The sequence below is a fragment of the Ixodes scapularis genome, unplaced genomic scaffold, assembly GCF_016920785.2.
Source record: "Ixodes scapularis isolate PalLabHiFi unplaced genomic scaffold, ASM1692078v2 PGA_scaffold5__190_contigs__length_132052651, whole genome shotgun sequence".
Classification (NCBI taxonomy): Eukaryota; Metazoa; Arthropoda; class Arachnida; order Ixodida; family Ixodidae; genus Ixodes; species Ixodes scapularis.
The window spans coordinates 94,912,234-94,939,294 of record NW_024609880.1 but is presented as its reverse complement, the minus strand read 5'-3'; the positions used below and the strand labels follow the sequence as shown (position 1 = coordinate 94,939,294).

The window sequence follows — 27,061 nt, the reverse complement described above, 5'->3', positions numbered from 1 at the left end:
CTGATTTGTTGAATTCGCAGAACAGAAAGATAATAGGACGCACCTAGGGTAGCGCGTGCCTAATGATATAAATTTTTTTTTTCGGCTGTTATTTTTGTATATTTGGCCGTTCTCGACATGGGCGTTGACGGACATTGCACCGCTGCTTACGCCCCTGCCGGGGTAAGCTTTTTTGTTGTCACGACACTCTATCGCGCTATAGGCGCGTCGATTTAACGCTCATGAAGTCTCGAGAGAACTGTGAATTGTTTAGTCAGAGCAACGACGCAGCAATCGCGAAATGAGAGACGACTGCGTGGGACTCTCGAGCAGTGTTAACTTGCTGATGATGCAGGGCGCTGCTTTGTCGTTGAGATTCTTTGTCCTGCGAACGCCGGCGAAAACGTTCCAGTGCTCGGCGTACCCTAGGCAGCAGCGCCTGTCAGCGACCGCCCGCGCAGCATCGCAACCTTTCTGGAGCCTACTGGCAGTCTGCGAGCGCCGACGATTTATCGTTGCGACTTGAATGGAAGCATTTTATGAACTCCTGCGGTGAACATGAAACACCGCGAACATGAACTCCCGCGAACATAATCCCCGCGACGGCGAACCGCCGGCGCTCGCAGACGAAGGGTTCCGATGCTGTGCGAACGGTTGTTGGAGGACGCTGCGTAGGGTATACGCCGGGCGCTGGAACGGCTTCGAAGCCATTCGAAGGGCAAAGGATTCGCGACGACCAAGTAGTGTCTTGCATCTTCAGTAAGGTAACGGGGCTCGAGAGTCCCAAGCTTACATTTCCACAGAGCGAGCGCGGCCGGCCAGATCGAGGCGCAGTCAGCACTCGCGTCGCGATTGTTACGTCGTTGCTCTGCCTACACCGATGACATGTGCACCGGCATTCGAAACCGCCCACTCGAGACTTTATACGAGTCCAATAGACGGCTTTATAGCGCGATAAACCGTCGTGACAAGAGTAAAGCTTACCTCTGTAGTGGCGTAAGCAGCGTTCTTGACGCCGCGTCGAGAACGACGAAATATACACAAAAAAAAAAACATTAAATATATTTAACACAGCAGGCAGAAAGAAATACAAACATGGCAGGGACACGGACAACGTAGAAGGCGCGCTACGAAATACATATACTTACAAAATACACTGAAAACGACAGATAATTAGAGCTAAAAAACGGAAGATTGAAATGACGTCAACGCCGAAATAAGGCAATGCGCAGGGAAAGCAGCCGGCAAAACTGCAATAGTCCTATAGGCAGCTAAGGACGCTTTTGTGATCGCGGGCGTATAACCTCGGCGACGTACGCCCCGTTAACCTGGCTGGAGAAAATTCTCGCCCCGATCGAGCGCATGAATGACTCTCTTCCACTTTCGTACATCTGCAGTAAAAAAAAAAAAAAAAAAAAGAGGGTCGCGGGCCTATAGCCTAAGCAAACCAGTGAGCCGACTAAAAAAATTGGATGGTCGCGAGTCTATAGCTCGGGAGATATACATCCCTCTATAGCCGGCTAAAGTACATTGTAAGGTCGGAGGCTATAGCATTGGTGACATAGAACACTTTTGAGTCGGCTAAAGAAAATTCAATGGTCGCGATTCTATAGATTTAGGGACATACACCACTCTATAGTCGGCTAAAGCACATTGAATGGTCGAAGGCCTATAGCTTTGGTGACATAAAACACTATAGAGACGGCTAAAGAAAGTTCGATGGTCGCGAGTCTATAGATTTAAGGACATACACCACTCTATAGCCGGCTAAAGAACATTGAAAGGTCAAAGGCCTATAGCTTTGGTGACATAAAACGCTATAGAGTAGGTTAAAGAAAATTCAATGGTCGCGATTCTATAGATTTAGGGACATACACCGCTCTATAGCCGGCTAAAGCACATTCAATAGTCGCGAATCTATAGCATCAAGGACATACACATTTCTATAGCTCGCTAAAGAATATTGAATAGTCGCGAGTCTATAGCTGCGTAGTCATAAATTATTCTATAGCCAGGTATAGAAATCGGAATGGTCGAGATTCTAAAGCTTTGAAGACATACATATTCCTATAGGTGGCTATAGCGTGTTTTATGGTTTCTAATGGCTGACCATAGAGGGCCATAGAAGGTGATAGCTCTCCATAGGATTTTCTATAGACGTCCATAGATCATTTTTGTATGGGAGAACGCTACGGTTTTCGTCGGCTTTTACGCGGAACGCTGCCGTGAATCAGCCGAAAAGAGCTAGCATAGTTTTTGTAAGGATAAACGCCTCGGTCCACTGTCACCCCCCCCCCCCCCCCCCCCCCCAGACCTGCTAAGCAGCTATCTCAAGAAACGCAGTCAACCGTAGCGAGAGCAGAGTTGTTTAGATGAAAACAAGCAACAAATGAAAGCATAACACGAGCTTAATGAAAACGCGCCGTTGCTTCCTTTTTCTTCCTTTTCTTTTTTTTTTTTTTAAGTCTGGTTCACAGTGACAGACTCTGACGCAAGCTTTTTTTAATGTGTTAACAATAAAACGCTTGTTTTGATGAAAAATCGTCGGTTTCTTTAGTTTGTCAGTTGTCGCGTGCGACGCTCCCATTGGTCCCAAGCGCTCACGTGAGCACGCATCAACCTCTCCCTCTTTCCCCGGCGCTGACAAACTGACAGACACCGCCGGGTTTTCGTCCAAACGAGCCCTTTCGTTTTCGGCAAAGTCCCGCGCACAGCAGGCGCGGAGCCAGAGAGGAGGAGGCGCCGCGCAACACCTCCTGCATAACAAAGCCGTAGCGCTGAATGAGATGGCTTAATCAGAGAAGGCCAACGCTGGACAGAGGTTGGAAACGAGTGCTGCGTCAGAGCTCCGCTTCGAGTCGAGTTTGAGCTGAGCGTTGCTCAAGATCACGCTCAAGTGCGGGAGGCTGATGTCACCACCGAAGCGCCATGTGCAAAAGGTGTACTTCGGACTTCACTTGTGCTCGTTGTGTGCTTCGTGCGATGGGCTGTGAGATGACGGCGTCTACATCTATGGCGGCCTCCACAGGCTAACGTGGCCGCCCACGCAAATACGGTATTTGCGCAAAGTACAAAATTGTTGCGTCGCCCCTTTAAATATAAAATTATTACAAACAAATCGCGCAGCAATTGCTTGCATTGTGTTTAGTTCATTTATCGCTGCGGCTTTATGCAAATACCACACACTATTTGCGTACTCCAGAATAGGCCTGATCAGTGTAGTGTTTGCAGTTCTTTTCATTTCAGTATCAGCAAATTTCAACGTCCGCCTAAGTGTAAAAGGACTTCCCTGGCCCTCTTAACAACGTCATCTATATGCTGGTGCAAGTTAAGTTTTGCTCGTAGTATTCCCACCAAAGTATTTGTAATTGTCGGTATATCTGACGATATTTGAAGCAATAGAATAATTTTATTTTAAAGGATTCTTCCTCCAGGTAATTTTCATTGCAACGGTTTTATCATAGTTAATTTGCTTTTGCCGACCATCGTCAATTACTTAGCTTATTCAAAGCTCAATTAAGTTTTTCCTGATCTTGAAAGTATTTTATTTCGGAGAAAATTGTGCAGTCATCTGCAAACGATTTAACTGCCACTTTAATATATATAGTCATATCATTATTATAAATAAAAAAAAAAAACAGGAGAGTCCCAAGTACTGAGACTTGAGGCACTCCTGAAGTCGCTGAAAGGGGTGTAGAAATATCGTCATTCAAACATACATATTGGCTTCTACTAGACAGGTAAGACTCTATCCAGTTTACCAACTGATCATTTCTAAAAACTGTAGAAAGTTGCAAGAGAAGTTTAGGGTGAGATACGCAATCCAATGCTTTCTGACAGGTCGAGAAAACTTAAATATGACTCCTATTATTGATTGTTCGACAGGTCATGTACCAGCTAAATCAACTGAGTGCTCGTTGATAACTTTCTCCTAAAACCGTGCTGATATTGTGAAACAAATGTTACTGCTTTTAAGGCGAAAGCCTTACTTGCCACATTAGGCAAAAAAAGTGGCGTCTTTGTGCCCGAAAGATGGCCATAAAAATACGTCATCAAGCACGCGCCGCTCACGCTCACGCTGAAGTGCGGGATCGTGACGTCACCGCCGGAGTGCCGTGTGCAAAAGGTACGCGTCAGACTTCATCGCTGCTCATTGTGTGCCTCGTGCGATGGACTGTGAGGCGACCGCGTATACATGTACGGCCTCGACATCGGCAGCAGCGTCTACATCTACGGCGGCGTCCACAGGCTAACGTGGCCGCCCACGCAAATACGCCACAGCCTCCTCATGTGTCCTCCTCTAGGCGTCGTTCTCGATATCGTCCAAGACGTCGTTCTCGACGTCGTTCAAGACGTTGTCCTTAAGGTCTTCCTAGAGATCGTCCCAGAAGTCATCCTAGACGTCGTTCTTGACGTCATCCTCTGGGACGTCATCCTCAACGCCGTTCTTGACGTCGTGTTCGACGTCAAGACGAACTCGACGTCCTTGGGGTCGTCCATGAGGTCGCCCTTAGTGTCATCTTTGACGTCGTCCTCGACGTCATCCTATCCGTCGTCCTAAACTTTAATACGTGTAGAAATATTACTCAAAAACGTTTCACCTGCAGGACTATAATGCTTTCGCCTTCCTACATGTAAGTAGTCTTAGGTGTCCTGTAATTCTTTTTATATTGAATCGTATGCGAAAATATTATATGTTCTATAAGTTTGCAACACACGCTAGTCAGGGACACCGGCCTGTAGTTTGCTGGATTGTTTCTATCTTCATATTTATGAATAAAAACGATTTTTCCAAGTTTCCTTAGTTTTTGTAAAGTTCTGTAACGAAGAGACGCATTGAGAATTATAAGAATATATATAGCTGTCCACTCGGCGATACGTTTCAAAACTCAATATGTAAACATTCATTATCAGGGATATTTATGATGTATATTATTTAACAAATGAAAAAAACTGGAGCTCCAATCCGCGCTGTGAAAGTGGTAGGTCAGCGAAGCTGCGGTATCACCTGCAACGATTGCCTACTGCCCTATACGAAATGCTGCCGCTGGTCGCAGCACGGCGCCGCTGGCCGTATTACCGTTTCTTTTCCCTTTGCCGCTCTAGTATTCGTGCACGCTGCTCCTCGGGAGTCTTAACTCTGCGTGGCCGATTCACCGCGGTGCTGCAGCAACAAGGAAATGAGTTGCTATATTCTGTTTCATCCTACGTTAAAGTGCAGCGGAGGTTACGAGCCATCGGAGCCAATCGGAGGCCGTGCGAGTGTCATGTGACCTTAGAGAGGGGGCACAGCGACGCGCGCAAAGCGTATTACGGGCCACGTCCACAGAACGGGATTGGCTAGGATAGCTCGTAGCATCCGCTGCGTCCGGACGTAAGGTGAAACGGAGTATATGCGGGTTCTTCTGTTATATATAAAGGCTAATGATGTCACTCTCCACGTCGCAAGCTGCCGTCGCCGCGGCAGCTTCGGCGATAGTAACCTTCACCAGGAACGTATGCGGTGAGAGCTACATGTTTCGCATTGTTTTCAGGAGCTCCTTATCATTCATTATATGGTTAGGATACTTCTTTTGTGCTTATTCTTTATTGAAACGAATGCTGTGCTGCATGTTGCACGTCACCGCTCTAGGAATGGAAGTCTTACCGCTCGCTCTCGTTCAGGTGCTCCTCCAAGCATGGCTGCCTGTCTGGTTCTCCTGCCTGCCTGTACCAGCTACAGCTACCGGACTGACTAACGACCCTCAACGGCTTGGCTGGATGATCGACAACAGAACAGCCCTGCCATTTTTTCAACTTGAAACCACCGGAACACCTTTCCCGCCAATCACGGAACTCAGCGCAGACCTTGGCTGGCAACACTGCTCTACTACAACAAGCCCACGACTACTTAAACAACAAGCTCCGGACCGGCACTTAGGGCACGTCACCGCTCTAGGAATGGAAGTCTTACCGCTCGCTCTCGTTCAGGTTGGTGTTATTCACCTTGATTGTTACAAAAACGATGACCTCTTGTTAATAGCGGTGTCGTGCCCGACCCATTGGTATCTGTTCATCCTTGATAGCATTACTTACGCCGGTGGCTGTTGTAACCAATTACTTCTCTTATTATCCGGTGATGTAGAGACTAACCCTGGAATGACTAAGGCTCAAGAAGCCCAATTAGAATCTGTCCTGGCCATTGTACGAAACCTTAAAGAAGGGCAAAATGAAGTTTTAAGCGAACTAAAAAAACTGAGAGAAGATCAGTCTCGTACTGAATCAGCCGTGACTGGCCTGGCTAAAAGAGTAGCGAATGTGGAAGCATGCGTGTCTAGTTTGGACGAGATACGCAAAGATGCAGAAAGCACAAAAATATCTTTAAAAAGCATGACAGAACAAATTCATACTTTGGAATCACGGTGTGAGGACGCGGAGAATAGAATGCGACGTTCAGATCTTGTGTTCTATGGTCACGCTGACAAACAAAATGAAACGTGGGCCCAATCAGAAAAACTGGTTCTTGACATGTGCTCTCGCAACCTGGGTCTTTCGCTACAATCTAATTTCATAGAAAGAGCGCACAGGCTAGGTCGCTTTAACGATAATAAAACACGCCCTATTATTGTAAAGTTTTCTTCTACCAAGCATAAAGATAGTATCTTGAGTGCGTGTTACAAACTAAAAAATACCGGTTTTGCCGTCAGCGAGGATTTTTCATCAGCAGTACGCGAGGCACGGCGAAAACTGATTGAGTTTGCGAAACAACAAGGAAAGCAGTACAAGCTGCGCTCGAACAGATTAGTCATTGATAACAAAACATTTTGCTTCGACTCTGCAAAAAACAGTATATGTGAAGAAAAAAAGCCATAGGAGATGTGTACACGCCGCCGCCCACCCCAGTCTTCCCGAGTACGCAGAAACACCAAGTCATGTTCGGTCGTTTTTACAAATATAAGAAGTGTTTTAACAAATCGCGACGACCTATTATCACTAATTGAATCATGCACTGCCGACCTCGTCATTCTGACAGAAACGTGGCTGAAACCCGAAAGTGCTGACTCAGAAGTGTTCCCCCCCAATATGAATTATACCTTACACAGATGCGACAGACTAACAAAGAGGGGTGGCGGTGTCCTAATCGCTATCCGCAATCATATTAGTGCGTTACAAGTTAATGTTCCAGGTAACCTCGAGATGGTATGGCTTCAACTTCACTCTCAGTGTTCCGATATCTTAATTGGTGTGTGTTACAGAGCACCCGATCATCACGCTAGTTTCATTAGCGAACTTCATGACTCCCTCTCGTCCATCTTTTATACCCTTAAACCAAATGCGTCGGTCATCCTCTTTGGCGACTTTAACTTTCCGAATATCGATTGGAACTCCCTTTCATCAGGTCATCAGTTTGATAATGAGTTCATCGACCTAGCTCTTACGTTTAACCTCTCCCAAATGATAACTAAACCAACAAGAGTTAGCCATCACTCTAGCAACATTCTTGACCTGTGCCTTACTACTGACCCCTCACATGTGAATAACATCACTCATCTTCCCGCTATTAGTGACCACAATGTTATACACTTAAACCTGCAGTTTGACGTCGTCATCAGATCATGCCATTATAAATTTATTAAAGACTACAATAAAGCTGACTATGATACAATTAATAAAAATCTTCAACAGTTTTATGATACTTTTCATATCAACTTTTATCAAAGAACAGTTGAGGAAAATTGGAATCTTTTTAAAAACAAGGTAACAACTCTGACTGACACGTACGTTCCAACCATCAGAATTAAAACAAACAATGCAAAGCCTTGGTACAACAAGAGAATCTCTAAATTAAGTGCTCGAAAGAAACGACATTTCAAGCAAGCTAAAGAAAAGGACAATACTATTGCATGGGATAATTACAACGCGTCTGCTAAAGAATATAAAAGAGAAGTGAAAAATGCAAAGAACAAATTTTTTAACTTCGACCTTCTTAACATTTTAAAGAATAAGCCTAATAAGTTCTGGGAGATCATTCATCCTAAAGAGCATAAATCCATCCACCTGACTAATATGAATGGAACTCCCGCATCTGATTGCGAAAGCGCCTCACTAATAAATACCTACTTTAGCTCAGTATTTACACTAGAAAACAATGACAATATTCCTCTCCTAAATCACCTCCCTCATTCTGCTATGCCTTCTATCGAAATAACATATTTGGGTGTAGTGAAAGCAATAGAAAATCTCAAAAATTCTGCCAGCTCCGGTGATGACCAAATAAATTATAAATTGCTGAAAAACACAAAACATATCTCATCCCAATTTTTAACCCTTATTTTTCAACAGCCACTTGATGTCGGCAAGCTTCCGTTTGATTGGAAAATTGGTAGAGTCATCCCTATTTTTAAAAGTGGGGATCGTAATGTTGTATCGAACTATCGCCCAATATCTCTCACCAGCATCTCATGTAAATTACTAGAGCACGTCATTTTCTCTTCTATCATGAAATATCTGGAAAATTACGATCTGCTTTTTAAAAATCAACATGGTTTTCGTAAGACATATTCGTGTGATACCCAGCTAATACATTTCATTCATGAGCTTCACAGTAACCTTGACAAGAGATTACAGACCGATGTCATTTTCATAGACTTTTCTAAAGCATTCGATAAAGTTCCCCACCAACGTCTGCTACAAAAACTAACCCAACTGCGTATTCATAATTCAGTAATCACTTGGATAAAAAATTTCCTAACCGATCGTACACAATATACTGTTGTAAACGAATCCCGTTCACCTCTTTCTCGTGTAACGTCCGGCGTACCCCAAGGTAGTGTTCTTGGCCCCTTGCTGTTTTTAATATACATTAACGACCTTCCTGCTAACTTAACATCTGAAATTCGCCTCTTTGCTGACGATTGTGCTCTGTGCAGACCGATAAGTAATAGTAATGATCACCTACACTTACAGGCTGACTTACTAATAATAGAAGAATGGTGTCAAACATGGCAAATGACAGTTAATGCAAATAAAACGAAACTAGTGTCTTTCACCAGGTCACAATCCCCATCACTCTTTTCATATCAACTCAACGACACAATAATTAACCCCTGTACATCTTATAAATACCTCGGCGTTCATTTAACCTGTGATCTATTTGGGCAACTCACATTAAGTTTATTTTATCTAAGGCTAATTCATCATTAGGATATCTTCGGCGCAACCTCAAACTGGCCTCACCTGAAATTGAACTATTATCATACATAACATTTGTTAGATCTCGTCTAGAGTATGCGTCTTCTGTGTGGTCCCCATGGCAGCATTACCTAGTTATGAAATTAGAGGCAATTCAAAACCGAGCTTTAAGGTTCATTTTCTCAGACTACTCTCGTTTCACTAGCGTAACAGGCCTAAGAAGCAAAGCTAACCTTCACGCACTCTCATTTAGGCGCATTCTTTCTCGACTAGCCCTGTTTCATAAATTATACTATAACAATGCCTCTATTAGAACATCCCTCTTCCTTCCACCCCACAGCATATCTCTCCGCCATGATAACTCCCGCAAAGTTCGCCCGATTTTTAGTTCAAGTGTATCATTTTATAATTCCTATCTGCCCATGACAATCAAGGACTGGAATAAATTACCCGATAGCGTAGTAACCGAAACTAACTCTGATAGATTTGCCGAAGAACTGATCAATTACCTAGAACTTACAAACATGTCTATCTGCTAATTTTTTTTCTTCCTTTTTATTGTTTACAGTGCATACCGTTAAAATATTAATAATATTGTGTAATGTTGATAACTACTTGTATTTGTTGTTCTTTGATTCATCTGTATTGCTGACTTCCTCTCTGTGAGTGTTAATTTATTTTAATCTATGATTATTAGTGTGTTATTGACCCCCCTTGTATAATGCCCTAACGGGCCCTCAAGGAATAATAAATGAATGAATGAATGAGTATGCGTGGTGTTTGTAATTTTCGCTTCAACCTTCTGAAGACTTTTTTTTCCATGAGAACGCCAACACGAAAATACAAGCGGGGAGAAGGAACGCGTTTCGCATTGTTCGCAGCGCCGTTATCATTCATTATGCGGTGCGCACTTCACACGAGGGCTTCGAATGACGTCAACCCCTTTCGAAGCAGCTGCAAACCTAATCTTTACCGGAACGCGTGGGAGGGTGTTCCTATTGTTCACACGCGCCTTATCATCCATCACCCGGTTTTGATGCTTGTTTTGTGATTTTCTTTATTGAAACGGATACTGAGCTGTATGCTGTATGCCTGATTTCAAAGGAGGTATGCTGTTTTGACTTTAATTGTTCGCCGGGAGTTTTTAGCTTACAACGCCAACGACACGAAAATTTCCTGCGCTGGTAGAGGTATACAGCTTCGCTGTGTTTTGTTGTTTGGACTCAACCAGCATCTGATCTAGTTGGTTACTTAATATGGAAACTCTTTCATCGGAAGCTTCTGATGGACACTTTTGAGTAGATTTTTTCATCCGGGCAATTTTACGCTTTAGGTGAAGTATATCCCTATTTATCCACAATTTTTTAATGTTTCTTTAAGGCACAAATCGCTCAACACAGTTGTTCACAATATCCACAAATGACGCCCACAATTTCTCAACGTTCGCACCACAAGAGTCAGCAAGGAGCATAAACCTATCAAGTGACAATTCCAAATAGTCCAAGACGCTGACATCATCCGCTTGTTTGTCGTTCGGCACACTAATATGTTTAACCTTTTTTGAACTTGACATTCTGGGCGAGAATAACCACCTCCAGCACATTGTGATCCGAAATACCTGATGGATCTTGCAAGTATACATGCCTTGCACGTGACGTTGTATGGCACCGTACCAGCTGCTATTGCTCCGTACTATACTCATTTGCCCGTACCTTCTACAGTATAGGGAGTATTCACTAGACGCCATATTTGTGGGCGCTGTGTAGAGCGCATGCTCAGACCGAGCTCACATCAATAGGCTGCTAAGACCGACACTCTTGATGGTGCGGAATGCATGTTGCAAAAGAACTGTGGAAGCTCGCCATCAGCACGCGCTCAGCATTTGCGCAAACAGCTATGGCCGCCAGTGAATACTTCCTAGGCGGGGATCGGTGGCCGAGTGGTCTAGCGCACACCAGCTCGGAGCACGTGGAGCGAAAGCTCGAGCTGCAGAACCCAGGGATCCTGGGTTCGATCCCCACCCCTCCCCGTTTCGATCTGGATGAGCATCGTACCGGCGTGCGGTCGTGTATCACTACTGCGTGATGCACGTTAAAGACCCCAGGCTAGCGGTTGTACCGCACTGGCTAAATTTCTCATCTACAGCTGGGAGACTCGTCGCCTCTGTGAGGCAGACCAAGTTCTAGGCTATAAAACACACAACCTAATTATTATTATTGAATACTTCCGATACCTTTCATACCATCGAATATGTTTTAGAGCGCAGCTCTTAGGTGCCCGTTTCCGGCTTGAGCGGCGTCGCCGTCGGAGGTCGCCGTCGGCGTAACCGCGAGGTGCATTATGGGTAAATCTTTCTGAAGGAACCCGAGGTCGTCCCAAAGGAAATCGAGGTCCTTCGGGAGGACCTCGGGTCCCTTCGGGAGGACCTCGGGTCCCTTCGGTAGGACCTCGGGAGGACCTCGGGTTCCTTCGGGAGGACCTCGGGTTCCTTCAGGAATTGCATGCAACTGGCATACAACGAGTTGTATGCAACCTGTTGCATGCAATACAGGTTGCATGCAACCTGATGACGTCATCGTCATCCGCATCATCGTCATCATCACTGATGACGTCATCAGTGACGTCACTGATGACGTCATTGGCATCCGCATCGTCATCATCACTGAAGACGTCATCAGTGACGTCACTGATGACGTCATCAAACCGTCATCGTCAAGGTCACGTGACCCCCCGAGGTCAGGTGACCCTCCGAGGTCACGTGACCCCCCTGGAGTCACGTGAACCCCCTGAGGTCACCGTGGCCGCCTGAGGTCATGTGATTCTCCTGAAGTCATGTGACCCTCTGAGGTGGCGTGACCTCCCTCCCCCGAGGTCACGTGACCCCCTTGACGTCACCCGACCTCCCAGGAGGTCACGTGACCTTAAAGAGTCACCTGTCCCTCAGTACGCTTCCATCCTCCTCCTCAAGAGCTGCGCTCCAACCGGAGTTACAGGGAATTGTAAACGGCTTTCATTTTTTTCTCGCCAATCCTTGCCGAGAAGAACAAATTTGATGGTGCCAAAGATGTGCCGCAGAAGGCACGGGCACAAGGCCATTGTACGGAGCAATAGCGACCTATTTGACGTCAATGCAAGCTATGTACACAAAAGGTCACTCAGCTTGAATTTAAAAATACAAGATCAAGTATCAAATTGGAACCAATATTACTTCGCGTAAAACCTTTAACGATTTGGGTGAAATTACGGGCAAACATAAGTGTAAAAGACCTTCCCCCTGCAAGCGATTGACATTACTAGATCAGACCAGTATATGTTTGATAGATAAAGATCTCCATTTAATATGAGGTTCCCATTACAATTTCTGTTCTTGGCAAGACTCTCACAAAAAAGCTATATCAGAATTCGGACGTCTATAACAAACACACGTGACGTCACACGCCCGTAGGTATGTGGTGTCATGAGTACACGCCTATGACGTCGATAGCGTGACAAGCCCTTATTTGTATAGGAGCGCTGGGAGCGCTCAGCTAATTGTTCTGGTTGTTCTTGATACGGCCACGCTTCCCGAATAAACATGTTGCGTTGGTCGCTCTCCCTCCTGCCTCGTCCACGTCGGCTAAAATATAATGGCGACGAGCACGGGTACCTGCCGGGTCGCAAGAAGCCACTATAGCAGGGTGTCCGGAGCCTGCCGCAGCGAAACACCGGGATGGCAACGCTTGGAAGGTACGAGGGCTTCAAGTACTTCGTGGAGAGGTTCGAACCCTTCCTGAAGGCCTTCAAGATGAGCGACGACCTCAAGGTTTCAACGTTTATAATGGCAATAGGAAAGAAGGCCTACAAGACCCTGAAAACTTTGCTCGAACCCAAAAATCCAGAAAGCAAGACCTACGCACAACTGGTGCAAGCATTGCGGGGACATATACTCGCCGAAACCCCTAGTCATAGCGGAGCGGATAAAGCTTTACCGGTGGTTCCAGCAGAGGGGCGAATCTCTGGAAGTTTTGCAGTAGAGCTAAAGCGATTGGCTGCGTCCGTCGGTCGAGTTCGGGGCATTTCTGGACGACGTTCTTCGGGATCGTTTCGTTGCCGGGGTTAGCAACCGAAAAACCCAAGCGCAGTTGCTAAAGAAGAGCACGCTGACGTCTGATAACACGAATAGTACCCAGCTAGCCAGGAGAGAAAGCCAGGAATATCAGCCCAGATGCATCGCCGGGCTCGTGCTGGAGATCGGGAAGAGAAAACCCATGGCAGGCGTTGCGGACGACTTGTCGGGCTCCGCGGAAGGAAAACCAGACAGCTGCTTGTCGTCCCAGGTCGGCTTGCGATCGGGCTCTGAAGCTGGCTTGGCCAGCGGCAGGGAAGCCATGCCAGCGTTGAGTCCGCTCTGGAGACCTTGTAGCGCCTGCAGTTCCGGAAGCCCCTGAAGACCGGGAATGGTTCGAGGCCCCGCTGCTTGGAGTCCAAGGCGCAGTCAGCGCGCTCCGCCATGAGCCAGACCGTGGGAGACGCCCACAGCGACAAGAGAAATCGTCTGCTACGGCTAAATCATCGAGAGCAAGAGCGCCGGAGTCATCGGACTGTTTCCGGTGCTATAAGCGCACGAGGTGTCCACCTGCAAATTTCGCAAGAACCGCTGCCGTTCTTGTAAGCGTTACAGACACTGGGAGAAATGTGCAGGGGCGGGGCCAGACACTGCGAACATTGTAGCGGAGGACGGTGACCGGGACGAAGTTGTGCCGTACAATGTCTATTCTTGTGAAGGGCGTTAAGGACGTTACGTGATTTCTTTGGAGGTAGTCCAGAAGAATGTGCGCATGCAGATAGACGCAGGCGCGTCCGTCTCCGTTATACCGGAAGCATTGTACAAGAAGTACTGGCCCACTCTACCTATAGACCAGTGTCCGAAATCCTAGCCCCCAGCGATAAAAATGGAAAATAATAATCTCGAACACAGGCTCTTGTGAAGAGAGGGGCTGCGCATAAAACATTCTTTTTTTCTTTTTACAACGCTCTTGGCATCGGTGTTGTTCTTGGAGCTTCGTGACTGTGCATTTCTGACGTTTTCGCACTAGAATATCTGCGATGTTTTCTAAAAAAAACGGAGTTTTGCAAAAAGCGCAGCCCCCCTACTTTGTCATGACGTCAGCATAAACAAACATGGCGTCGCCCATGGAGCGGAGCGGACACTGGAGCCATGCCGTCTAAAGTAAAAAACCTACGGCGGAACGCCACTGACAGTGGCGGAGAAGCTGTGTTCCATCGAACATAACGGTCAACAGAAGCAGCTTCTGCTGATTGTCGTGAAGGCACGCGACAATAGGGAGTTTTCGTAAATCGTTCTCGCTATTCCGCAACGCTCTCCACAACCCGCTACGGTAGCAAGGACTCTACAGTCGAGGCCATCGGCGCGCAGGCTCAATAGCGGCTTCTTTCTTCGTTGCGGAAAGCTTAGCCAAGGGGGAAACGCGGTCTACGAAAACTCCCTAATGGCAGCACCGCGTTGCAAGGACGTAACTGACTGGCAGCTAGCTCTAAAGTTGGACTGATCTATGGAGTGTGCCTAGACAAAGCGTCCGTGCTGCTTGAAAAGTACGCTAACGTTCTTGAGCCTAGGCCAAACAAAGAGCAGCCCAGTCAAACGGGTTCTAATAAAGGGTATCACGCCGATATTTTGCAAAGCGCGACAAGTGCCGTTCGCTTAATGGAAGCCGCGTCACTAGAGCTGCAGTCTCTCGTAAAAACAGGAGTTCTTGTTCCTGTACAGCAAAGTGACAGGGTTACACCCCTTGTAGCTGTTCCAAAACCAAACAACCAAGGCCGGGTGTGTTGTGTTTTCAAATTGACGTTAAGTCCGTTCCTACGAACGGATCATCACCCCCTTGCCGCTATGAAATATTTGATCGTAATGATGTCCGGGTGCAAATCCCTTACGGTTATTGACCTCTCTGGTGCCTATGAGGAGCGCGCACTGCACCCAGAGGCCCAGTCAATAGTCGTTGTCAACACGCACCTGGGACTGTTAAAGTGTACTCGCTTACCCTACGGAATCATCAGTGATTTCCATATTTCAGTCAGTGATAGATGGCGTGTTGAATGGGCTGGATCACGTATCATGCTATTTAAATGACGTTCTGATAGCAGGGTCTACTTTTGACGAGTGTTTACATAAAGTGGAAAACTTCCTGTCACGGTTCCAAGAGCGAGGCGTACGAATACGAAGAGAAGGTGCACCGGCTATAAAGCTAGCTGAGCCCGTATACGAGCTAAGCGAAGACGAGCAAATAAACTGACGGAAGCGGCGGCCGGCACATAAGCGTTCTGAAGCGAAGTGTCCTCTTGATTTGTGCCTACTTGGCACGATACACTGGTGGACCGTGGTGCGGGGGGATGTGTTCGGTGCCGGTTGGTCGTGGCTTCGTACGTAGCGGACTCTCCTTTCGTCACTCGCACGTCGATTGAGTCTACTGTTTGTGTGCCATTACGCTAAAATAAGTGCCGTACGGATTACCTATGCATCGTCTGGTGCGTACATTTTATTTCCTGAGTAGGTTACCTTTATCCCCTTTGGTGACAGTAAACATTACAGGTCGACTTAGCGCAGGTACCCTGCCAGCTCCGCGGTAGAGTGTTGGCTACGCAATTGGGCTCCCGACGTCTCTATCGGCTTTCATGGTACGGTGCCAAAAGTTTTCAGCAGTTCACGCGTCTGCCATAGTGGTTACAAAAGTTGCCATCTCGATCTAGCGGGAACGGGTTTCGATCTTCTACGGGCAAAAACTAACAAGGAAGAGAGCGGCGGGCATTGGCACCTCGAATAAATAAACAAACTCTTAACCGAACGAAATAACCGGAGCGAAGCCCGTTTAGGTTACGGGTCAATTCGTTTTGCGGAGAATTCAAGTGACGGACGTGAACATCACATTTCTTCGTTGATTTGTCTGCTTCAACGTTAGGACTACAGCGCCTTCGACGTTTCACCAGCGAAAGAGGACATTTTGTTTCGAAAGCCACCGACGTCACGTCAGCGTTACGTTGTGATTGGTCGCCGCTTCGCGGGGCAAAAACGCGCCACAACCGCTCGATCCCAGCCGCTTTGAGGGTTGAGAACGCGCCGATCTGCTACGCGCAGTTGCGGATCCGCTTCCAGTGTGAACGTGCCGTAAATGCTGTTTCATCTCCTTCGTTTCAAGGTCACGTGTTTCAACCTTTTCTGCACTTCTTAATGCAAAAGCATTAACTGTCCCATGGAACGAACCAACGTCATCGGCTTTTGAGGCCGCACCAAACGGCACCTTCCCCTGTCCCTCAGGGGCGAAGCCTTTCATCTGTAACAAAATTCTGATGGATAGGCTCCACATTGGCCGGCGTGCGTCATAGTTTCGAGAAACGAGGCTTCCATTGGCTCTGGCGTGGCGTATTTTCAAGGAACACCATCAGAGAAGCCCTCTGGTGCTGCGGCCCGGCCGTCGGTAAGAGGAAGCGGCTGGCTGCAGAGTTTGCAGAGCCCGCACGGGCAGACTCTGGAAACGCAGCACGGCCGAGCTCAGCGCGGCGCGGCCACTTCACGAGAGAGCGCGCTCGGCCGTCGGGAGGCCCAAGTAGATCGCGATTCGAAGCGTCTCAGACGGCAAGAGGACGAGGCTCTTCGACAGTGCGAAGCGGAACCAATACGCCGCATGCAGGCGGCATGCTTTCGCATTCACAACTCGTAAGAAGTGCTTAGGTGTCCTCGAACTTTTTTGAAAACCACTCCATCTTTAAATTAAGTGCTTTCAATCTTGCACCTGTTTCGGATATGTGGTTATCTAAGGACTGCTTCATTGAGCTAAGGTCGAGCGACACCTGTTCCTGATTTTCCAAACAACCAGCCAACGGTTCCGTGACCGTGGGACCGCGTGCTAAGTTCCAAGTCACCACTTAGCGGTAATATCAACACACAGAAAGAATCAAAACAACCGGCGACAGAATTGCATGACACTTGAGGGCAAGGCAGCACCACTAAACACACAAAACTGTACTTCTAAGTGACGATGCATTTCTACTTACCTGCACGAGAAAGACGAAACAAATCATTCGCGGCTGCATTGCTTGAGAGCTGCCGTGCCCAAATGTCCGGTTGGCCTGTCCAGAGAGCGCTAGTTATGTGCAGTGTAGGTGAAGGAAATGCCAGACGAAGAGAGAAAGGGCAAACACTTGGAAGGCGGGACGGGAGAGGAACCCCACAGAGAAAAGAAGAGCACTAGGAACGTTAGAGAGGAAAGGACGTTTCTCTTCTCTTCCCCAGCCTTTGTAGTGCTTGCCTTTGTCCCCTCGCCTTGCTCTGCCTTCGCCTGTATTGCAAGCAAGTAGTTACACGGAGCGTAGTGGCGCCACACCCTGGCGCGAAATCGCCCTCCATAGCCAGTATGGGTCCGGTTGCAGTGGTGACGAACACGTTCAAGTTCCACTGCTGCCGCGTTGCAATATTACTGCGGCGTTCTGTCTGGTGAAAAACGGTTATTATTTTTTTAGGGAGGCGGACCTCCGCGAAAAAAGGTTGCCTTTGTGCAAGGTCTCCGAGGTGGAGGAGATAATCTAGGCATAAGAACATTTGTCGAGAGCGAAGTGCGTCTCGCTAGTGCAAGGCGGCGTCGCCTACGACATTCGCCTCAAGATAAATTCTGTTTTTCTTTATGGTTTTGCTCGCTCTTGAAAGTCGGAGCTATTCCGACAAAGATTCGGATGCTATATTGTTTAAGTTGTCTTTTCGCGCACAGCTGCGCTGTCGCACAGATTGTTTGATTTTGGGCAAGTGGTCTTAAGAAGCTGGAGCTACCGATTGCTGGGTCGCTAAACTCGTGGAACACAACGATTATTTGCGTTATGACGTAGCGGGGGGAGTGGCCGAAAGAGCGCCGCAAGGTTTTCTTTTCTCGCAAACCCGGAGATCCGTTTTATCCTCGTGACGTTTTTCACTGAAGGGGCTTTTTTGCCCCTTTAGTGAAAAACGTCACGACTTACCATTCCCGAACAAAAGCGGCAGGAAAAAGAGCACGGAGACGACGATGGTGACATCATGACAAAGATATCAGCTGCGTCCAACATGTTTGATGGCCTCTGAAAAGCACGGAACAGGCTTGGGGTAATCGCATTCTAAAATCAATACCGTCAAATATCGTTCTTATTTTCGGCGATAAAGAAGAATTTACAAAAAAAAAATTACAGGAGGACGATTAAGCTTCGCCTTTAAGGTGCAACTCTACCCTTGGTTACTGTAATTCTGAACCAACAGATGGCGGTTGGATCGCCTTCCAGTCCTGTACATCAGAGCGAGAAATGGTGTGTGGTGGAGCTTCGATACAGTGGGGCCTTTTTCTATATTCTAAAATTGACATCCCTGATCCTGCGTTTTTTTTTTTTTTTTTTTGCGTTGATTTTTTTGGATCCCTGCGCCCGTTCTTGTGCAAGGGGGCCAGTTTCCTAACGCTCCGAGCTCACGTCTCCAGCAAATGTGGTCAGAACAAAACGCGAAAATCGCCTTAAAGGGGCCATGAAACAAATTTTGGGTTGGAATGAATGATTTTAAATTGGGACTTTACTAATCGCATATTGTTTACTTGGCCAAAAGAAAGATGGTAGAAAGTCAAAAGCCAGCTTTCCGGTACGAACATTTGAAAATATAGCGGACAATTTTGTACATTCTTTCCTTCGAAAGCTCTCCGCCTTTTCACTTTTCGCTATGATACATACGCGGTTCCCAAAGCGCATCAGCGGTGCCAACCTGACGTCAGCAGAGCCCAGCTCACGCATTGGACACGAGAACGGCGTCACTCGGACGTATGCGCTCGTTAACAATCAATCCGTCGCCGAATATTCGGATTCGCGTTCGTGGCCAATGAGTGACCTGACGGAACTTATCGTCCCTGGGGAATGCCAAGTTCTATATGGTGTGCATAAAAAGCACGGTGGAAGCTAGGAGTCATCGCACCGGTGCCGAAGAATGTCGCGACGTCGTGATTTCACAATTCGCATTTGAGTTGAGGATTAAAGCTAAGGAGGAAGAAATAGGAAAATCGTTTCATGACCCCTTTAAGTCAAAGGGCCAGACACGTGTGCAATAAAACAACCGACGCGTTGAAAAATATAAAATTGCCTGTGCGCCGTTAGCACCCCGCGGGGATTTCGGAGGCGAATTACACACATTTCAACGTGATCAAATTTATATGATGGCCCGGCCCTTTTGTCGTGCATATGTCTCGCTCTTTGTGGATTTCCAGGAAAACATGACGAAATGATAGACTTGGGTTTCAAAAATTCTTGCTTGAGGAATTAAATGCCTCAGATATCAAAACAAATAAACTATTTCTGGGGAGTCAGGTGTCTCATTCAGGTTGCTTAATGTTTAATTTGGCCCGAACCACGAGACTGGAAAATACAAAAAAAAAAAAAAATGACACTCAGGTTTAGATATTGAGTTTGGTAAACCTAGGTAGGACTTCATGTTGAAAAAACAGCGCGACTAAGACGAGGACACAGAGACGAAGAGAACACAAGACAAAGCGCTAAAAAATGGAAAGACAGTCATGAGAACATACAAAAGAGCCCTTTCCATTTTTCAGCGCTTTGTCTTGTGTTCTCTTCGTCTCTGTGTCCTCGTGTTAGTCGCGCTGTTTTTTCAACATGAACTCTCACCAACTCGCCCAGTTATCTATCCTAGGTAGGACTGGTGCGGGAGTTATAATAAAAGAACAGCAAGGTTAAAAATTAACTCGCAGCAATAAATTATAAGCATTAATTTTAATAGAAGTTCAGTGATAAATGCAGTGACTGGTCATGCAAGGATTCTGAGTCTGTGAATAGCTTTTGGTCAGAGTCGACAACAGCAACCAAGCGTATTCTCGTTGAGTTGAGAGACTGCGTGCGATCGCCAATCAGTGAAAGTGTCCCAAAAGTGGGAAAAGGTAGAACAAAACAAGAAACTAAAACTTTTCCCTGTGTCGGCAATATTAACTCTTGCTGACCTCCCCTGTCTCAAGAAAGGTTAGGTACCGCCAACCAACTAACTAACTAAGTGCGCTCGGCGCGCCGAACATAATGTGGCCGTCGCATCGGACAGAGAGTCATCACCTAAATGTGTTTCTTTTACCGTGGGTACAACAAGAAGCGGTGAGCGAGGGAATGCGGGACCACCTGCATGGGAAAAACAACCGGAGCGGTCGGTTTGGAAGGGACCCGATATTTGGGCGCCGTCTGTCTCTGTGCGAATGAAGTGCTCGGTGCGCCGAACATAATGTGGTCGCCGCGTCGGGCGGACAGTCATCTCCTAAATACAACCAAACCAGCCTTACAGAGAACCAGCCCAGTTCCTCTAGCATACAGTTAGAAAAAATGAGATCAGATGCTAGAACGCTATTTGAGAAAACCAAGAAGGCGGGAAGGTAATTCTTCGAGATTTTATCGCAATAAGTGGTTTACAAAACGACTGTTGGCGTTGCACTTCTAATATTTTTCATGCTGAGTTTCTATGTTTACCAGGAGCATGCCTTTAAATGCCATTGCTACGTTATGATGTGAAACTCAGTTACGACACTTCAAAATCGCATAAGAAATACACTTTTTGAATAAATATTAAAAATTGTGAGTCTATTAATTAAGAAAGAAACGGAAGTTCAGACTCGCACGAGTCTTTCATATATTCGATAAAAAAAATAAGAACGCGAATTGAATGCGTTACAAGTCTAGAAACTTGGAATGCGTAAAGATATGCCATTAAAAATATCAAAACTTGCACCTTTTGTTTTGTTATCGTGCCTTAAGATTTGAAAAATGCGGGTCCCATTCAGTGATGATGAATTGGCCAATTATTTGCAAAAAAAAAAAATACGTTGCGCGCGCACAGACGCGACATTTGCACCACAAACATGAGCACACTGCCATAAGATTATGGTTGTGGCTAGGCGTCGTTCTCGACGTCCTCTAGGTATCATTCGCGACGTCGTCCTAGACGTCGTCCTAGACGTCGTCCCTAAGGTCGTGAGAGAGGTCGTCACGTCGTCCTTGACTGGCCTTCGCTTTTCTACACGTAACCAGTCTTAAGTGTACTCGTGTATTCTCGTTGTCTGCGTTTACAGAGCTCTACATCCCCATCATCATAGCCTCCTATATCATGTACCTTCCTAACTGGCCCTATTTGCCACCTGAGACTTGCCTTTCTTTTTACAAACCCAATAAATACCAGCGATCTCCTCTGAATGAAAGTCTGAAACTGACTCGCAACTGTACTTTGTGAACCCGACAGCAAAGTACCATTATTCGCATGCCTATGCCGGGGTTCCCTTTCGTTTTAGCACACAAAAAATAGATATTGAAAGTATAGGGACTGGACGCACCGACAAGCGAGTCTAGTCTCGGCACTGGAAGAAGAGAAAAAGGCGCGCGCGCTAGCTATACGCTCGCGCGCTCACGCGTTCACGAAGAGCAGTTCCTGACGAGACACCACTGAAATGGAGCGTTGTTTTGGAACGTCCGTCTCCTGCCTGTTTTTTTCACCACATTTGGTGACCTGGACGTGATCGTCAACTAGAACGGGTGAAATGCAGCAAGGAGAGCCTTTGGACCCGCCGCCAGTCACTGTTGCAGCAGTCGCAGTCCGCCTTCCACCATACTGGGTTCGCAATCCGCGAGTTTGGTTCCTGCAAGCGGAATCACAATTCCATCTCGCAGGGGTCACCGCACAAGGTCGGAAGTATCACCATGTCGTTTCGGCTCTTTCACCAGCTGCCGCCGACGAAGTCTACGACGTTCTGGCAAATCCCTTTCCAGCAACACCGTATATGACCAACTGAAGGATGCTCTGCTCCAGCGCACCGAGGTTTCGGAACGCTCCCGCGTGCAGCAGCTTCTCTCGGTGGAAGAGCTCGGTGACCGGCGGCCAAACCAGTTGCTGTGACGCATGACCCAGCTTCTTGGAGAGCGCGCTAACAATCTGGACGGCGTATTCCTCCGCGAGCTGTTCTTGCAAAGGCTACCTTCCAATGTTCAGATGGTTTTGGCAACAGCAACAACGTTGAAACTCACCGGACTTGCCGCGTTGGCCGACGCCGTGATGGAGGTGACCACTCCATCGGTCGCCAGTGTTACAGTGGCTCCATAGCAACCAACAGTCCTGGACACTGAATCGGCCGTTAACAGCCAGCCTCCCCAGGCCTACATCGAGCAGCTCTGCCAACGTTTGGAGAAGATCGTCGTCGCAGCTACACGAGGCCGCGCCCCCCACCCTCGTGAGTCACCTCGCAGGCGTTCGACATCTCGTCGGACACGCGTCGAAAACACGCGATCACCTAGCCCTTCTGGGGTCTGCTACTACCACCGCCGCTTCGGTGCCAACGCCCGGCGTTGCCTCCGCCCCTGTTCATGGCAGGGAAACAAGCCGGCCGACCTCTAGAGGCGACGAGTGGTCAGGGCCTCGACGAAAGTCGCCTTTTCTACGTGTGTGACCGAGCCACCGAGAACCGGTACCTCGTCGACACCGGAGCCGAGATCAGCGCAGTTCCAGCAACGCGTGCCGACCGTTCCTTGACTCCGATCTATTTTCTGCGCGCAGTGAACAACAACGCCATCCCAGTCTACCGAGAACGGTCGATCACCCTTAACCTCGGCCTCCGGCGGGTTTTCCGGTGGATCTTCCTGGTGACCGACGTCAGTCAATGAATTCTCGGCGCGGACTTTCTCAACCACTACAAGCTCCTCGTGGATGTTAGAACCAGGCGACTGATAGACTCCACCACGCGACTTTCCATCCATGGTATCGCAACAGACGACAATGCAGTCTACGCCTCTGCCTGCACGACCCCGGAAGAAGCGTTCAAGACCTCACCGAGTAAGTTTCCGAGCCTTACTCAGTCACCTGATTGGACAAAACCCGTCTCGCACGACGTACAACACCACATCGTGACGACAGGACCACCCGTTTACTGTCGTCCCCGCCGTCCAGCAACAGAGAAGCTCCGCGATGCTCGCCAAGAGTTTGAGCACATGTTAGACCTTAGCATCATCCGACCCTCGTCTAGCAGCTGGGCGTCTCCATTACACATAGTGTCGAAGAAAAATGGAGACTGGCGGCCATGTGGCGATTTTCGTGCCCTGATTAAGAACACTGTACCGGACAGGCACCCTCTACTTAACATCCAGGATTTCACGATGAACCTACAAGGCGCGAAGATCTTCTCGAAGATTGATCTGACGCGGGCCTACCACCAAATTCCCGTGGCCGAAGAAGACATCCCGAAAACTGCGATCATAACGCCGTTTGGACTTCTTGAATTTCTCCGCATGCCCTTCGGCCTCAGAAATGCGGCTCAGTCATTCCAACGGTACATCGACGCTGTCACACGAGGGTTACCTTTTGTCTTTGCGTACGTAGACAATTTGCTCATAGCCAGCGAGTCACCGGAAGAGCACACGACCCGCTTAGACCTCCTCTTCGAACGACTGCGCAGCCACGGCATTGTCATCAACGCCGCGAAACGTGTGTTCGGAGTTCCGGAATTGAAATTTCTTGGTCATCGGCTTGACTCCTCGGGCATCCGTCCATTGCCATCAAAGGTACAAGCCATCAAAGATTTCCCGAGGCCGACTTCGACCACCAAACTTCGCCAGTTTCTCGGTTTGGTAAATCTTTACCGACGTTTCGTTCAGAACTGCGCCAAACTGCTCGAACATCTTGAGGTCCTCCCAACGAAACAAGAGCGAAAAACGTCATCCCTTCATTGGAACGAAGATGCGGAACGCGCTTCCGGCGAGGTAAAGAGCTCACTTGCAGAAGCAACAATTCTAGTACATCCTAAGCATGATGCCCAACCATCGCTGATGGCTGACGCATCTGCCACAGTCGTAGAAGTGGTGCTACAACAAAAAGTCAACGGAGAGTGGCGGCCGATTGGTTTCATTTCTAAGAAGCTCAAGCCAGCCCAAACGCGCTACAGCGTTTTCGGACGTGAGCTATTGGCTGCCTACTTGGCTGTACGACACTTTCGACATTTCGTCGAGGGATGGCCATTTACCATATGGACTGACCACAAGCCCCTAACTTACGCCATCAGCAATTCCGGGTCTCATTACACACCACTTGAGATTCGCCAGCTAGCCTTCTTGGCCGAATTCACAACGGACATTCGGCACGTTAAAGGAGTTGACAACTTCCCCGCTGATGTCCTCAGCCGGATTGACGCCGTGAACACCCCAGCCTGTTCTGCTGTAGACTTGGAGTTGCTGGCCCGTCTATAGACCACCGACGAAGAATGGCATGCCCTGCGCAGTTCATCCACATCATTGCAACTGCGGGATTTAAGCTTTCCAGAAGGCACCACCGTAGTCTGCGACCTGTCAACGGGAACTCCTAGGCCTTTTGTACCACGTGAACTGCGACGACAGCTTTTCGAAGCGATTCACTGCTTGTCGCACCCGGGTGTACGAGCATCCCAGAAGCTCCTGTGCGACTGCTACGTTTGACCCCGGATAATATCCGACGTTCGTGAATTGGTGCGTTCCTGCATCGCATGCCAGTGCGCGAAAGTACAGCGGCATCCGGTACCACCAAGTCGACAATTCCTAAAGCCTGACAGCCGTTTCAACAAGAGACATCTGACCATGGTTGGACCCCTACCGATTTCTCAGGGACAGCACATCCTAACGTGTGTCGACTGATTCACACGATGGCCAGAGGCAACCCCACTGCCCGATATCACCGCCGCCACCGTCGCTGAGGCGCTTATCGTTACGTGGGTATCCCGGCTTGGCTGCCCCTCAGAGATTGTCACCGACAGGGGTCGACAATTTGAATCGGCACTCTTTGCCGAGCTCACTTGATTGCTCGGAACCAACCGCTTGAGAACAGCTGCCTACCACCCACAGTCAAACGGGATGGTAGAACGATTTCATCGACGTTTGAAATCTGCCCTTGCAGCTCAGGGTGGTCCCTCGGATTGGGTTCTCCATCTCCCCCTCGCGCTTCTCTGAATCCGGACGGCTTTGAAGGCGGACATCGAATGCTCCACTGCACTTCACCTGCCATCAGTTTTTTTTTTTTTTTTTAATAGAATTGCTTGAACAACAAAGGCAGTTGGACTATGTAGAAGAGCTGAAGCAAATTTTTATCGATTTGCGACCGGTGCCTACATGGCAAGAAACTTCAAAGTCTCCCTACGTCACCCAGGAGCGATCTAAGACGCCACTCATGTTTTCGTACGACAGTCGCAAAAGAAGCCACTGCGCCCACATCACATCGGACCTTTTCCAGTCGTCGAAAAGAGAAGCGACACGTTTGTCCTGCGTGTCAACGGCAAGAACGACACCGTTGCACTGGAAAGACTAAAGCCGGTACATATTGAGCAAGCGCGTGTGCAGCAAATAGCGCTACGTGACATCGACCACACGACGGAGAAACGCCAACTTCTTTGGCACCCGGATGTTTGTGCTTTGATCGTTCGTCCTACATCCCCTCTAAAGGTGTATCCACACGACGGACCAAATTGCTGTTTTGGTCCGCGGGCCGCGCATCACGTGATCTTACGTCACCGGTTTTCGAGGTCCGCCGGTGGTCCGCGGCCCGCGCTTCTGAGAAATGCCAAGCGACTTTTCTCGCCCGGACCTTGGCGGCGGACCGAGGCGTTTTTAGTATAATTGAAGCGCTAAGTTTGGCAACAAGCTGGCTTTTCTTGTTTGCATTGGAATCCAAATCCAAAGTCGTTTTCCTTTGCCGCCAACTGTTGAAGACGAAGAGACGAACCTTTTGTTGTGCGACAATGCAACTTTTTACTTCATCGCGCTTGTGGAGCAATTCCCCGCTCTGTGGGACAATAGTCGCGACGACTACTCAAATAATCATCTAAAGATGTCCCCATGCCTTTTTCGCTTCACTTAAGTCCTCCTCGTCCTCAATAGTCAACGCCAGGGCCACCGCGGCCAAACGTCTCTTTCGTTCAACCTCCATCTTGGCTGCTTACAAATAGCCTCAAAGCAGCTCGTTGCATGCGTTTGGCGGAGCTGTGAGGTCGAGGGTTAGACCGGCCCGTTCACTCTGTCGTCTGCTCTTTTGGTCCGCCGTGTGGATGCTCATTGCAGCCGGGCGGCCCGCGGGCCGCGCATCACGTGATCAATCGGTCCGCGGCCCGGTCCGTCGTGTGGATACACCTTAACCCCCCATTCACACTGGAAGCGGATCCGCGTTCGCGAAGCGGTTGCGAAAGCGGTTGTATAAAGATCCAGTGCAATTGCACGCGCATTTGATGTCATCGTGTGCGCGTGCAATTGTACTGAATCCTTATACAACCGCGTTCGCAACCGCTTTGCGAACGCGGATCCGCTTCCAGTGTGAATGAGCCCCAAGGGGGAATATCTGTAGGGACTGGACGCACCGACAAGCAAGTCTAGTCTCGGCACTGGAAAAAGAGAAAAAGGCGCGCGCTCTAGCTATACGCTCACGCGCTCACGAAGAGCAGTTCCTGACAAGACACCACAGAAATAGAACGTTGTTTTGGAACGTCCCCGTCTCGCTGCCTGTTCCTTTCAACACAAAAGAAATACCTCCGAGGCCAACCATCCCCGTTCGCTCTTGTGGGAGTGCATTTTTCTGTCGAGTTGCTCCATTGGCAAGTTATCACTATTTGCATACGGTCGATATCACAAGAATAAATTCATTCAAGAACACGCACATAAAATATAGAAAAAGATGGGGCTATAATGAAATCAGTGACGTACAGTAAACAAAACAAAAAAAAAAACAGAATCGAAAAACTTCCAGGCTTTCCCTCCTGCATAAAGTGTATTACTCTCCCTCTTTAAATCAGTCTCTCCTTAGCCCACCCAACTATGTTTCTTCAAGGCTGGACCACACATGCAGGATTGCCCTACCCAAGACAAAATCTACAGC

The 27,061-nt window shown here is 48.0% G+C and overlaps 1 pseudogene; it reads right to left on the bottom strand.

The window, feature by feature from the left end:
* The window catches only part of LOC115317751, a 48,054-nt pseudogene extending 21,276 nt beyond the window's left edge, over positions 1-26,778 (bottom strand).
* Positions 26,779-27,061: the final 283 nt, after the last annotated feature.